We start from the raw sequence: 12805 nt of genomic DNA, 5'->3' as shown, positions 1-12805 counted from the left end.
CGGGACTATAAACAGTGCGAATAGGTGAGACCAGTGGGACTATAAACAGTGTGAATAGGTGAGACCAGTGGGACTATAAACAGTGTGAATAGGTGAGACCAGTGGGACCTAAACAGTGTGAATCAGTGTGAATCAGTGAGAACAGCGGGACTATAAACAGTGTGAATCAGTGAGACCAGCGGGACTATAAACAGTGTGAATCAGTGAGACCAGCGGGACGAGAAACTGTGCGAATCAGTGAGACCAGCGGGACTATAAACAGTGTGAATCAGTGAGACCAGCGGGACTATAAACAGTGTGAATCAGTGAGACCAGCGGGACTATAAACAGTGTGAATCAGTGAGACCAGCGGGACTATAAACAGTGTGAATCAGTGAGACCAGCGGGACTATAAACTGTGTGAATCAGTGAGACCAGCGGGACTATAAACAGTGCGAATAGGTGAGAGCAGCGGGACTATAATCAGTGTGTATCAGTGAGACCAGTGGGACTATAAACTGTGTGAATCAGTGAGACCAGCGGGACTATAAACTGTGTGAATCAGTGAGACCAGCGGGACTATAAACAGTGCGAATAGGTGAGAGCAGCGGGACTATAATCAGTGTGTATCAGTGAGACCAGTGGGACTATAAACTGTGTGAATCAGTGAGACCAGCGGGACTATAAACAGTGTGAATCAGTGAGACCAGCGGGACTATAAACTGTGTGAATCAGTGAGACCAGCGGGACTATAAACAGTGCGAATAGGTGAGAGCAGCGGGACTATAATCAGTGTGTATCAGTGAGACCAGTGGGACTATAAACTGTGTGAATCAGTGAGACCAGCGGGACTATAAACTGTGTGAATCAGTGAGACCAGCGGGACTATAAACAGTGCGAATAGGTGAGAGCAGCGGGACTATAAACAGTGTGAATAGGTGCGACCAGCGGGACTAGAAACAGTGTGAATAGGTGAGACCGGCGGGACTATAAACAGTGTGAATAGGTGAGACCAGTGGGACTATAAACAGTGTAAATAGGTGAGACCAGTGGGACTAGAAACAGTGCGAATAGGTGAGACCAGTGGGACTATAAACAGTGTGAATAGGTGAGACCAGTGGGACTAGAAACAGTGTGAATAGGTGAGACCGGCGGGACTATAAACAGTGTGAATAGGTGAGACCAGTGGGACTATAAACAGTGTAAATAGGTGAGACCAGTGGGACTATAAACAGTGTAAATAGGTGAGAGCAGCGGGACTATAAACAGTGCGAATAGGTGAGAGCAGCGGGACTATAAACAGTGTGAATAGGTGCGACCAGCGGGACTAGAAACAGTGTGAATAGGTGAGACCGGCGGGACTATAAACAGTGTGAATAGGTGAGACCAGTGGGACTATAAACAGTGTAAATAGGTGAGACCAGTGGGACTAGAAACAGTGCGAATAGGTGAGACCAGTGGGACTATAAACAGTGTGAATAGGTGAGACCGGCGGGACTATAAACAGTGTGAATAGGTGAGACCAGTGGGACTATAAACAGTGTAAATAGGTGAGACCAGTGGGACTATAAACAGTGTGAATAGGTGAGACCAGTGGGACTAGAAACAGTGTGAATAGGTGAGACCAGTGGGACTATAAACAGTGTGAATAGGTGAGACCGGCGGGACTATAAACAGTGTGAATAGGTGAGACCAGTGGGACTAGAAACAGTGTGAATAGGTGAGACCAGTGGGACTATAAACAGTGTGAATAGGTGAGACCAGTGGGACTAGAAACAGTGTGAATAGGTGAGACCAGTGGGACTAGAAACAGTGTGAATAGGTGAGACCAGTGGGACTATAAACAGTGTGAATAGGTGAGACCGGCGGGACTATAAACAGTGTGAATAGGTGAGACCAGTGGGACTATAAACAGTGTAAATAGGTGAGACCAGTGGGACTATAAACAGTGTGAATAGGTGAGACCAGTGGGACTATAAACAGTGTGAATAGGTGAGACCAGTGGGACTAGAAACAGTGTGAATAGGTGAGACCAGTGGGACTATAAACAGTGTGAATAGGTGAGACCAGTGGGACTAGAAACAGTGTGAATAGGTGAGACCAGTGGGACTATAAACAGTGTGAATAGGTGAGACCGGCGGGACTATAAACAGTGTAAATAGGTGAGACCAGTGGGACTATAAACAGTGTAAATAGGTGAGACCAGTGGGACTATAAACAGTGTGAATAGGTGAGACCAGTGGGACTAGAAACAGTGTGAATAGGTGAGACCAGTGGGACTATAAACAGTGTGAATAGGTGAGACCGGCGGGACTATAAACAGTGTGAATAGGTGAGACCAGTGGGACTAGAAACAGTGTGAATAGGTGAGACCGGCGGGACTATAAACAGTGTGAATAGGTGAGACCAGTGGGACTATAAACAGTGTAAATAGGTGAGACCAGTGGGACTATAAACAGTGTAAATAGGTGAGACCAGTGGGACTATAAACAGTGTGAATAGGTGAGACCGGCGGGACTATAAACAGTGCGAACAGGTGAGACCAGTGTGACAATAAACAGTGTGAATCGGTGAGACCAGTGGGACCTAAACTGTGTGAATCACTGACTCCAGCCGGTCTATAAACAGTGTGAATAAGAAAGACCAGCGGGACGATAAACTGTGTGAATCAGTGAGACCAGCTGGTCGATAAACTGTGAGAATCAGTGAGACCAGCGAGACTATAAACAGTGTGAATCAGTGAGACCAGTGGGACTGTAAACAGTGCGAATCGGTGAGACCAGCGGGACTATTAACTGTATGAATCAGTGAGACCAGCGGGACTATAAACAGTGCAAATAGGTGAGACCAGTGGGACTGTAAACAGTGCGAATCGGTGAGACCAGCGGGACTATAAACAGTGTGAACAGGTGAGACCAGTGGGACTAGAAAGAGTGTGAATTGGTGAGACCAGTGGGACTAGAAAGAGTGTGAATAGGTGAGACCAGCGGGACTAGAAAGAGTGTGAATAGGTGAGACCAGCGGGACTATAAACAGTGTGAACAGGTGAGACCAGTGGGACTAGAAAGAGTGTGAATAGGTGAGACCAGTGGGACTAGAAAGAGTGTGAATAGGTGAGACCAGCGGGACTATAAACAGTGTGAACAGGTGAGACCAGTGGGACTAGAAAGAGTGTGAATAGGTGAGACCAGCGGGACTATAAACAGTGTGAATAGGTGAGACCAGTGGGACTATAAACATTGCGAATAGGTGAGACCAGTGGGACTAGAAAGAGTGTGAATAGGTGAGACCAGCGGGACTATAAACAGTGCGAATAGGTGAGACCAGTGGGACTAGAAAGAGTGTGAATAGGTGAGACCAGCGGGACTATAAACAGTGTGAATAGGTGAGACCAGTGGGACTATAAACAGTGCGAATAGGTGAGACCAGTGGGACTATAAAGAGTGTGAATAGGTGAGACCAGCGGGACTATAAACAGTGCGAATAGGTGAGACCAGTGGGACTAGAAAGAGTGTGAATAGGTGAGACCAGCGGGACTATAAACAGTGCGAATAGGTGAGACCAGTGGGACTAGAAAGAGTGTGAATAGGTGAGACCGGCGGGACTATAAACAGTGTGAATAGGTGAGACCAGTGGGACTATAAAGAGTGTGAATAGGTGAGACCAGCGGGACTATAAACAGTGCGAATAGGTGAGACCAGTGGGACTAGAAAGAGTGTGAATAGGTGAGACCAGCGGGACTATAAACAGTGCGAATAGGTGAGACCAGTTGGACTAGAAAGAGTGTGAATAGGTGAGACCGGCGGGACTATAAACAGTGTGAATAGGTGAGACCAGTGGGACTATAAACAGTGTGAATAGGTGAGACCGGCGGGACTATAAACAGTGCGAACAGGTGAGACCAGTGTGACAATAAACAGTGTGAATCGGTGAGACCAGTGGGACCTAAACTGTGTGAATCACTGACTCCAGCCGGTCTATAAACAGTGTGAATAAGTGAGACCAGCGGGACGATAAACTGTGTGAATCAGTGAGACCAGCTGGTCGATAAACTGTGAGAATCAGTGAGACCAGCGAGACTATAAACAGTGTGAATCAGTGAGACCAGTGGGACTGTAAACAGTGCGAATCGGTGAGACCAGCGGGACTATTAACTGTATGAATCAGTGAGACCAGCGGGACTATAAACAGTGTAAATAGGTGAGACCAGTGGGACTGTAAACAGTGCGAATCGGTGAGACCAGCGGGACTATAAACAGTGTGAACAGGTGAGACCAGTGGGACTAGAAAGAGTGTGAATAGGTGAGACCAGTGGGACTAGAAAGAGTGTGAATAGGTGAGACCAGCGGGACTAGAAAGAGTGTGAATAGGTGAGACCAGCGGGACTATAAACAGTGTGAACAGGTGAGACCAGTGGGACTAGAAAGAGTGTGAATAGGTGAGACCAGTGGGACTAGAAAGAGTGTGAATAGGTGAGACCAGCGGGACTATAAACAGTGTGAATAGGTGAGACCAGCGGGACTATAAACATTGCGAATAGGTGAGACCAGTGGGACTAGAAAGAGTGTGAATAGGTGAGACCAGCGGGACTATAAACAGTGCGAATAGGTGAGACCAGTGGGACTAGAAAGAGTGTGAATAGGTGAGACCAGCGGGACTATAAACAGTGTGAATAGGTGAGACCAGTGGGACTATAAACAGTGCGAATAGGTGAGACCAGTGGGACTATAAAGAGTGTGAATAGGTGAGACCAGCGGGACTATAAACAGTGCGAATAGGTGAGACCAGCGGGACTAGAAAGAGTGTGAATAGGTGAGACCAGCGGGACTATAAACAGTGCGAATAGGTGAGACCAGTGGGACTAGAAAGAGTGTGAATAGGTGAGACCAGCGGGACTATAAACAGTGCGAATAGGTGAGACCAGTGGGACTAGAAAGAGTGTGAATAGGTGAGACCAGCGGGACTATAAACAGTGTGAATAGGTGAGACCAGTGGGACTAGAAAGAGTGTGAATAGGTGAGACCAGCGGGACTATAAACAGTGCGAATAGGTGAGACCAGTGGGACTAGAAAGAGTGTGAATAGGTGAGACCAGCGGGACTAGAAAGAGTGTGAATAGGTGAGACCAGTGGGACTATAAACAGTGCGAATAGGTGAGACCAGTGGGACTAGAAAGAGTGTGAATAGGTGAGACCAGCGGGACTAGAAAGAGTGTGAATAGGTGAGACCAGTGGGACTATAAACAGTGCGAATAGGTGAGACCAGTGGGACTATAAACAGTGCGAATAGGTGAGACCAGTGGGACTATAAAGAGTGTGAATAGGTGAGACCAGCGGGACTATAAACAGTGCGAATAGGTGAGACCAGTGGGACTAGAAAGAGTGTGAATAGGTGAGACCAGTGGGACTATAAAGAATATGAATAGGTGAGACCAGCGGGACTATAAACAGTGCGAATAGGTGAGACCAGTGGGACTATAAAGAGTGTGAATAGGTGAGACCAGCGGGACTATAAACAGTGTGAATAGGTGAGACCAGCGGGACTATAAACAGTGCGAATAGGTGAGACCAGTGGGACTATAAAGAATATGAATAGGTGAGACCAGCGGGACTATAAACAGTGCGAATAGGTGAGACCAGTGGGACTATAAAGAGTGTGAATAGGTGAGACCAGCGGGACTATAAACAGTGCGAATAGGTGAGACCAGCGGGACTAGAAAGAGTGTGAATAGGTGAGACCAGCGGGACTATAAACAGTGCGAATAGGTGAGACCAGTGGGACTAGAAAGAGTGTGAATAGGTGAGACCAGCGGGACTATAAACAGTGCGAATAGGTGAGACCAGCGGGACTAGAAAGAGTGTGAATAGGTGAGACCAGCGGGACTATAAACAGTGCGAATAGGTGAGACCAGCGGGACTATAAACAGTGCGAATAGGTGAGACCAGTGGGACTATGAAGAGTGTGAATAGGTGAGACCAGCGGGACTATAAACAGTGTGAATAGGTGAGACCAGCGGGACTATAAACAGTGCGAATAGGTGAGACCAGTGGGACTAGAAAGAGTGTGAATAGGTGAGACCAGTGGGACTAGAAAGAGTGTGAATAGGTGAGACCAATGGGACTAGAAAGAGTGTGAATAGGTGAGACCAGTGGGACTAGAAAGAGTGTGAATAGGTGAGACCAGTGGGACTATAAACAGTGCGAATAGGTGAGACCAGTGGGACTAGAAAGAGTGTGAATAGGTGAGACCAGTGGGACTAGAAAGAGTGTGAATAGGTGAGACCAGCGGGACTATAAACAGTGCGAATAGGTGAGACCAGTGGGACTAGAAAGAGTGTGAATAGGTGAGACCAGCGGGACTAGAAAGAGTGTGAATAGGTGAGACCAGTGGGACTATAAACAGTGAGAATAGGTGAGACCAGTGGGACTATAAACAGTGCGAATAGGTGAGACCAGTGGGACTATAAAGAGTGTGAATAGGTGAGACCAGCGGGACTATAAACAGTGCGAATAGGTGAGACCAGTGGGACTAGAAAGAGTGTGAATAGGTGAGACCAGTGGGACTATAAAGAATATGAATAGGTGAGACCAGCGGGACTATAAACAGTGCGAATAGGTGAGACCAGTGGGACTATAAAGAGTGTGAATAGGTGAGACCAGCGGGACTATAAACAGTGCGAATAGGTGAGACCAGTGGGACTATAAAGAATATGAATAGGTGAGACCAGCGGGACTATAAACAGTGCGAATGGGTGAGACCAGTGGGACTATAAAGAATGTGAATAGGTGAGACCAGCGGGACTATAAACAGTGCGAATAGGTGAGACCAGTGGGACTATAAACAGTGCGAATAGGTGAGACCAGTGGGACTATAAACAGTGTGAATAGGTGAGACCAGTGGGACGATAAAGAGTGTGAATAGGTGAGACCAGCGGGGCTATAAACAGTGCGAATAGGTGAGAACAGCGGGACTATAAACAGTGCGAATAGGTGAGACCAGTGGGACTATAAACAGTGCGAATAGGTGAGACCAGTGGGACTATAAACAGTGCGAATAGGTGAGACCAGTGGGACTATAAACAGTGCGAATAGGTGAGACCAGTGGGACTATAAACAGTGCGAATAGGTGAGACCAGTGGGACTATAAACAGTGCGAATAGGTGAGACCAGTGGGACTAGAAAGAGTGTGAATAGGTGAGACCAGCGGGACTATAAACAGTGTGAATAGGTGAGACCAGTGGGACTAGAAAGAGTGTGAATAGGTGAGACCAGCGGGACTATAAACAGTGCGAATAGGTGAGACCAGTGGGACTAGAAAGAGTGTGAATAGGTGAGACCAGCGGGACTATAAACAGTGCGAATAGGTGAGACCAGTGGGACTAGAAAGAGTGTGAATAGGTGAGACCAGCGGGACTATAAACAGTGCGAATAGGTGAGACCAGTGGGACTAGAAAGAGTGTGAATAGGTGAGACCAGCGGGACTATAAACAGTGTGAATAGGTGAGACCAGTGGGACGATAAAGAGTGTGAATAGGTGAGACCAGCGGGGCTATAAACAGTGCGAATAGGTGAGAACAGCGGGACTATAAACAGTGCGAATAGGTGAGACCAGTGGGACTATAAACAGTGCGAATAGGTGAGACCAGTGGGACTATAAACAGTGCGAATAGGTGAGACCAGTGGGACTATAAACAGTGCGAATAGGTGAGACCAGTGGGACTATAAACAGTGCGAATAGGTGAGACCAGTGGGACTATAAACAGTGCGAATAGGTGAGACCAGTGGGACTATAAAGAGTGTGAATAGGTGAGACCAGCGGGACTATAAACAGTGCGAATAGGTGAGACCAGTGGGACTATAAAGAGTGTGAATAGGTGAGACCAGCGGGGCTATAAACAGTGCGAAAAGGTGAGAACAGCGGGACTAGAAACAGTGCGAATAGGTGAGACCAGTGGGACTATAAACAGTGCGAATAGGTGAGACCAGTGGGACTATAAACAGTGCGAATAGGTGAGAACAGTGGGACTATAAACAGTGTGAATAGGTGAGACCAGTGGGACTATAAACAGTGTGAATAGGTGAGACCAGCGGGACTATAAACAGTGTGAATAGGTGAGACCAGTGGGACTATAAACAGTGTGAATAGGTGAGACCAGTGGGACTATAAACAGTGCGAATAGGTGAAACCAGTGGGACTATAAACAGTGTGAATAGGTGAGACCAGTGGGACTATAAACAGTGTGAATAGGTGAGACCAGTGGGACTATAAACAGTGTGAATAGGTGAGACCAGTGGGACTATAAACAGTGCGAATAGGTGAGACCAGCGGGACTATAAACAGTGTGAATAGGTGAGACCAGTGGGACTATAAACAGTGCGAATAGGTGAGACCAGCGGGACTATAAACAGTGTGAATAGGTGAGACCAGTGGGACTATAAACAGTGTGAATAGGTGAGACCAGCGGGACTATAAACAGTGTGAATAGGTGAGACCAGTGGGACTATAAACAGTGTGAATAGGTGAGACCAGTGGGACTATAAACAGTGTGAATAGGTGAGACCAGTGGGACTATAAACAGTGCGAATAGGTGAGACCAGCGGGACTATAAACAGTGTGACTAGGTGAGACCAGTGGGACTATAAACAGTGCGAATAGGTGAGAACAGCGGGACTATAAACAGTGCGAATAGGTGAGACCAGTGGGACTATAAACAGTGTGAATAGGTGAGACCAGTGGGACTATAAACAGTGTGAATAGGTGAGACCAGCGGGACTATAAACAGTGTGAATAGGTGAGACCAGCGGGACTATAAACAGTGTGAATCAGTGAGACCAGCGGGACTATAAACTGTGTGAATCAGTGAGACCAGCGGGACTATAAACTGTGTGAATCAGTGAGACCAGCGGGACTATAAACAGTGTGAATCAGTGAGACCAGCGGGACTATAAACTGTGTGAATCAGTGAGACCAGCGGGACTATAAACAGTGAGAATCAGTGAGACCAGTGGGACTATAAACAGTGTGAATCAGTGAGACCAGCGGGACTATAAACTGTGTGAATCAGTGAGACCAGCGGGACTATAAACAGTGTGAATCAGTGAGACCAGCGGGACTATAAACAGTGTGAATCAGTGAGACCAGCGGGACTATAAACTGTGTGAATCAGTGAGACCAGCGGGACTATAAACAGTGTGAATCAGTGAGACCAGCGGGACTATAAACAGTGTGAATCAGTGAGACCAGCGGGACTAGAAACAGTGTGAATAGGTGAGACCAGCGGGACTATAAACAGTGTAACTAGGTGAGACCAGTGTGACTATAAACAGTGTAAATGGGTGAGAACAGCTGGACTATAAACAGTGTGAATCAGTGAGACCAGTGTGACTATAAACAGTGTAAATAGGTGAGACCTGTGTGAATATAAACAGTGTGAATAGGTGAGACCAGTGGGACTATAAACAGTGCGAATAGGTGAGACCAGTGGGACTATAAAGAGTGTGAATAGGTGAGACCAGCGGGACTATAAACAGTGCGAATAGGTGAGACCAGCGGGACTAGAAAGAGTGTGAATAGGTGAGACCAGCGGGACTATAAACAGTGCGAATAGGTGAGACCAGTGGGACTATAAACATTGCGAATAGGTGAGACCAGTGGGACTAGAAAGAGTGCGAATAGGTGAGACCAGTGGGACTATAAACAGTGTGAATAGGTGAGACCAGCGGGACTATAAACAGTGCGAATAGGTGAGACCAGTGGGACTAGAAAGAGTGTGAATAGGTGAGACCAGTGGGACTATAAACAGTGCGAATAGGTGAGACCAGTGGGACTATAAACAGTGCGAATAGGTGAGACCAGTGGGACTAGAAAGAGTGTGAATAGGTGAGACCAGCGGGACTATAAACAGTGCGAATAGGTGAGACCAGTGGGACTAGAAAGAGTGTGAATAGGTGAGACCAGCGGGACTATAAACAGTGCGAATAGGTGAGACCAGTGGGACTATAAACAGTGCGAATAGGTGAGACCAGTGGGACTATAAACAGTGCGAATAGGTGAGACCAGTGGGACTAGAAAGAGTGTGAATAGGTGAGACCAGCGGGACTATAAACAGTGTGAATAGGTGAGACCAGTGGGACTAGAAAGAGTGTGAATAGGTGAGACCAGCGGGACTATAAACAGTGCGAATAGGTGAGACCAGTGGGACTAGAAAGAGTGTGAATAGGTGAGACCAGCGGGACTATAAACAGTGCGAATAGGTGAGACCAGTGGGACTAGAAAGAGTGTGAATAGGTGAGACCAGCGGGACTATAAACAGTGCGAATAGGTGAGACCAGTGGGACTAGAAAGAGTGTGAATAGGTGAGACCAGCGGGACTATAAACAGTGTGAATAGGTGAGACCAGTGGGACGATAAACAGTGCGAATAGGTGAGAACAGCGGGACTATAAACAGTGCGAATAGGTGAGACCAGTGGGACTATAAACAGTGCGAATAGGTGAGAACAGCGGGACTATAAACAGTGCGAATAGGTGAGACCAGTGGGACTATAAACAGTGCGAATAGGTGAGACCAGTGGGACTATAAACAGTGCGAATAGGTGAGACCAGTGGGACTATAAACAGTGCGAATAGGTGAGAACAGCGGGACTATAAACAGTGCGAATAGGTGAGACCAGTGGGACTATAAACAGTGCGAATAGGTGAGACCAGTGGGACTATAAACAGTGCGAATAGGTGAGACCAGTGGGACTATAAACAGTGCGAATAGGTGAGACCAGTGGGACTATAAACAGTGCGAATAGGTGAGACCAGTGGGACTATAAAGAGTGTGAATAGGTGAGACCAGCGGGACTATAAACAGTGCGAATAGGTGAGACCAGTGGGACTATAAAGAGTGTGAATAGGTGAGACCAGCGGGGCTATAAACAGTGCGAAAAGGTGAGAACAGCGGGACTAGAAACAGTGCGAATAGGTGAGACCAGTGGGACTATAAACAGTGCGAATAGGTGAGACCAGTGGGACTATAAACAGTGCGAATAGGTGAGAACAGTGGGACTATAAACAGTGTGAATAGGTGAGACCAGTGGGACTATAAACAGTGTGAATAGGTGAGACCAGCGGGACTATAAACAGTGTGAATAGGTGAGACCAGTGGGACTATAAACAGTGTGAATAGGTGAGACCAGTGGGACTATAAACAGTGCGAATAGGTGAAACCAGTGGGACTATAAACAGTGTGAATAGGTGAGACCAGTGGGACTATAAACAGTGTGAATAGGTGAGACCAGTGGGACTATAAACAGTGTGAATAGGTGAGACCAGTGGGACTATAAACAGTGCGAATAGGTGAGACCAGCGGGACTATAAACAGTGTGAATAGGTGAGACCAGTGGGACTATAAACAGTGCGAATAGGTGAGACCAGCGGGACTATAAACAGTGTGAATAGGTGAGACCAGTGGGACTATAAACAGTGTGAATAGGTGAGACCAGCGGGACTATAAACAGTGTGAATAGGTGAGACCAGTGGGACTATAAACAGTGTGAATAGGTGAGACCAGTGGGACTATAAACAGTGTGAATAGGTGAGACCAGTGGGACTATAAACAGTGCGAATAGGTGAGACCAGCGGGACTATAAACAGTGTGAATAGGTGAGACCAGTGGGACTATAAACAGTGCGAATAGGTGAGAACAGCGGGACTATAAACAGTGCGAATAGGTGAGACCAGTGGGACTATAAACAGTGTGAATAGGTGAGACCAGTGGGACTATAAACAGTGTGAATAGGTGAGACCAGCGGGACTATAAACAGTGTGAATAGGTGAGACCAGCGGGACTATAAACAGTGTGAATCAGTGAGACCAGCGGGACTATAAACTGTGTGAATCAGTGAGACCAGCGGGACTATAAACTGTGTGAATCAGTGAGACCAGCGGGACTATAAACAGTGTGAATCAGTGAGACCAGCGGGACTATAAACTGTGTGAATCAGTGAGACCAGCGGGACTATAAACAGTGAGAATCAGTGAGACCAGTGGGACTATAAACAGTGTGAATCAGTGAGACCAGCGGGACTATAAACTGTGTGAATCAGTGAGACCAGCGGGACTATAAACAGTGTGAATCAGTGAGAACAGCGGGACTATAAACAGTGTGAATCAGTGAGACCAGCGGGACTATAAACTGTGTGAATCAGTGAGACCAGCGGGACTATAAACAGTGTGAATCAGTGAGACCAGCGGGACTATAAACAGTGTGAATCAGTGAGACCAGCGGGACTAGAAACAGTGTGAATAGGTGAGACCAGCGGGACTATAAACAGTGTAACTAGGTGAGACCAGTGTGACTATAAACAGTGTAAATGGGTGAGAACAGCTGGACTATAAACAGTGTGAATCAGTGAGACCAGTGTGACTATAAACAGTGTAAATAGGTGAGACCTGTGTGAATATAAACAGTGTGAATAGGTGAGACCAGTGGGACTATAAACAGTGCGAATAGGTGAGACCAGTGGGACTATAAAGAGTGTGAATAGGTGAGACCAGCGGGACTATAAACAGTGCGAATAGGTGAGACCAGCGGGACTAGAAAGAGTGTGAATAGGTGAGACCAGCGGGACTATAAACAGTGCGAATAGGTGAGACCAGTGGGACTAGAAAGAGTGTGAATAGGTGAGACCAGCGGGACTATAAACAGTGCGAATAGGTGAGACCAGTGGGACTATAAACAGTGCGAATAGGTGAGACCAGTGGGACTATAAAGAGTGTGAATAGGTGAGACCAGCGGGACTATAAACAGTGCGAATAGGTGAGACCAGCGGGACTAGAAAGA

This window comes from Heterodontus francisci, chromosome 43 (assembly GCF_036365525.1).
Source record: "Heterodontus francisci isolate sHetFra1 chromosome 43, sHetFra1.hap1, whole genome shotgun sequence".
NCBI classification, from domain to species: Eukaryota; Metazoa; Chordata; class Chondrichthyes; order Heterodontiformes; family Heterodontidae; genus Heterodontus; species Heterodontus francisci.
This window is presented reverse-complemented; position numbering follows the sequence as displayed.